Source organism: Perissodus microlepis, chromosome 5 (genome assembly GCF_051167445.1).
Source record: "Perissodus microlepis isolate ML-2025 ecotype Zambia chromosome 5, ASM5116744v1, whole genome shotgun sequence".
Taxonomy (NCBI): domain Eukaryota; kingdom Metazoa; phylum Chordata; class Actinopteri; order Cichliformes; family Cichlidae; genus Perissodus; species Perissodus microlepis.
The window spans coordinates 34,305,369-34,308,661 of NC_140465.1; the positions used below are offsets into that span (position 1 = coordinate 34,305,369).

At 45.1% G+C, this 3,293-nt stretch overlaps 1 long non-coding RNA gene across 1 annotated transcript; it reads left to right on the plus strand.

The window, feature by feature from the left end:
- The first annotated feature begins 1,048 nt into the window (after window positions 1-1,048).
- On the plus strand, window positions 1,049-2,413 carry LOC146387722 (uncharacterized). The gene is made up of 2 exons (XR_014800186.1): window positions 1,049-2,124; window positions 2,212-2,413. It is a non-coding gene; the product is annotated as an uncharacterized LOC146387722 (long non-coding RNA).
- The last annotated feature ends 880 nt before the right edge of the window (window positions 2,414-3,293 follow it).

Below are 3,293 nucleotides of genomic sequence, written 5' to 3' on the forward strand. Positions count from 1 at the left end.
CGTTAACGGAGATTTGCCGTGTTGTGGCGTTAACGTCATTTCAATGAGATTTACGCTGACAGCACTAGTGGGAACACAACGAATATGACTGCACATTTACGCCGACATCATCCTAGTGCAAAGACAAGTGGAAGCAGACAAAAACAACAAGCACGCATGCTACAAACTTCATCGGAGTCATTTAGACAGCCGTTAGCACATGATTCTCCTTATGGGGACCTGATATGTTTAATATGCTGCTGAGAATATAGCCCAGAAGAAGGGTATAGTATAGCTTTTATTTTGGAAAGAGCCATTTCTCTGTAATAAACTCTCTTTTCCAAAGATGAGTAATTCCTCAATCAGATACAGGGCTCGCAAAATCGCTAGCCCGACGTCCCGGGGCTAGCGATCTTTCCAGTCGGGCTACCAAAATCTATCTCTGCCCTGCCCGTCGGCCTATCGTAGGAAGGAAAAATATATGTCAATGTTTTTGCATTCTTTCGGAAATGTAGCTGGGTAATTATGTCATTGGCATCGGTGAGCCACTGTCAATATGTGACATATTGAAATTGCGTTTGAATTTGCGCTTGTTTTTTGCTTTCACTTTGCAATCGCGCGAACTGTGTATAGAGAGCGACAGCACTGACTGGTGAGTGATGATAATTTGCGCACCAATTCCTCTGACATCGTCTTATCAATCGTTAGCTTACTATGCAAACATGACAAGTGAAATCTCCCGCAGCAAGCTTAAACATGTGAGAGGTTGATCGTGCAGAGAATCGCTGAGCGTTATGTGAGTGCGTGTGTAAAAGCAGCAGGATATATATTTTAGTTCTGCTGAGCCAAATAAGACAGGTCAGCATGAAGAAGTGACAGCCAAAGAAAAGCTTACCACAAAACGGAAAAGTTATGACAAATCAGACTATAAGGCGAAAAGAAAGTGCAGCTTTATGGTTTCATGGACAAAAGAATTTCTGTGGCTGCAATATGACGAGCTATATAACCAGGGCTGCACATAAGTGGTCCGCAGGTGCGCATTCGCTGTCAAAATAAAAAACGCTAGAGACAAAACACGTACAAACTCCAAAACACATTTCTAGCATGAACTGAACTTCCAAAACAGAGCTACCTAGATCACTTAAATTACACAATTGAAAGCATGAAAGCATATGTGTATTGTTTGTGTATTTATACACAAGCATTCATATATAGTCAAATAATTTAAAAAAAAAAAAAGTTCATTTACCTGTTATTACCACACACCACATCCGGTCGTTGGTACTTGCTGGCTTGTGTAGCCACTAGGTAACAAAAGTTCAACACTGCCCCTATCATCCTGGAGCACTTCTGTTGTCTTTTGTACGTGTTTTGAGTTTTTATGTGCTTCTGAGTTTTTACGTGTTTTGGAGTTTGTACGTGTTTTTATGTGTTTTGGAGTTTTTACGTGTTTTGGAGTTTGTACGTGTTTTTACGTGTTTTGGAGTTTGTACGTGTTTTTACGTGTTTTGGAGTTTTTACGTGTTTTGGAGTTTGTACGTGTTTTGGAGTTTGTACGTGCTTCAGGGTTCGTACGTGCTTTGAAGTTTGCGCACCAAACCATTAGAAGAACTTTGGGATTTGATGACCAACGTTCACCCACTGCTGATGAAACTGTATTGGTGGCACATGAAGTTCGCGTAGCACATGAGGCACCTCTGCTAAATCAGCATATCCCTCAAGGGTTAAACCAAGTGAGTGAAATTCTCAATTATGAACAAAACAGGATAAACAGGAGCTCTATAATACACGGGTATGACCTCTGGGATTTACCCGAATCACTTAAGTATGGTCCATCTCAAGCTGAGTTAGACTCTATTGACACCAGGTTCGCTGCAATAAGACACCGTCACTGTCATGTATTTCTTGTATATGTTTTTCCGTATGTTATGTTTTGGTGGTTTTCTCTCCCTTTTTTGTCCTTTCTCCCTGTGTGCTCCCGGATGTTTTGGGGTCGCTGAGGGGACTGCGACCCGGAAGTGTTCCCGCACTGGGGACTGCAGCCCATTAGCTCTCACCAGCTGCAGCTGATAGCTTCATGAGGGGCGTCTTATTTAAGAAGGTGGCGGAGCCCCAGTCGGCGTGGGATTATACTAAGTCGAACCTGTTAAGTACCTCCGTAGATTAGTGTGTTGAGATCGGCTTCGCTACTAAAGGCTGCCTGCTGAACTGTGTATGTTTTTGTGTCACCAGGAGTCGGGAGTCAGGAACGTCGTCACGAGGGGAAATCACGGAGTGGAATCGGGTTTTTGGAGTTGTCACCTTTTCACTGCTATGGACACGTGCACTGTGTGGGATTCTTAGAGGAATCGCCACAGGAGTCACAGTGCTTGAATTGTATATAGTTGTCGTTTCTGTCCACTCACCATAAATAAATCCACTGTCCTTCACTAGAGTCTCGCGTTTGGGCCCTACTTTCTCTTCAACTCCACGGTCTGCCGTCGCAGCCCGTGACAGTCCCAGCGCCTTAGAACAACTTAGTGAATCTCTGGACAGAGAGAACAGGGTAGAAGAGGAACTAACCCCTGAGATTCAGAGAAATACCTCAGACTCAAATCAGCTTCCTTACACTCCTCCAGTGGAAGGGAGAGCAACAAATTGTGAGAGGGAAAGAAGACCGAGACTAGAAAATAATGAGATTCCAACCGCTTGCTCAAAGGGGATCATCAGATTGCTGGCCTTGTCTCTAACGGTGTGTTCACACCGAACGCGATAGAGGCGGCCAGAGCGCCAGGTTTACATGTAAAGTCAATGGAAAGGTGCGATGACCCGCGATTGCGGCTCCCGCGAAAATTCGGAAGCAGATTTGCGTCGCGAAAACGCCAAAACGCCTGAAACTCGCGTCAGTCTAGCACGTTTGGCGCGTTTGACTCGCGAAAAAAACCACGCGCGTGAGTTTTTGTGTTGCATTTTGTGCATATGCGCATTTCGCGTCTACCGCTCGAGTTGGAAAAATCTGAACTCCAGCGTCAAATCGCGCCGCGACAACCAATCAGGAGCCTGGTGACGTGGCTGTGACCTAGGTCAAAGGGGCAGATCCAGCCAAAGCCCTTCATTCTTCAATGGAAGGAAGGCTAATCAGCGCTGTAGCAAACAACACGGAGCTGTACGACACCAGCTGCTTTCTGTACCGAGACAGGAATATAAAGGACCGAGCTTGGAGGAAGATATGTGAAGAGATCGGGCAACCTGGTAAGTTCATTCATTTCTCCTTTGAAAGTTTTCGCTGACCCGGGGAAGCCGCACAAAAGCTAGCAAGCCACCGCTATTTTCCC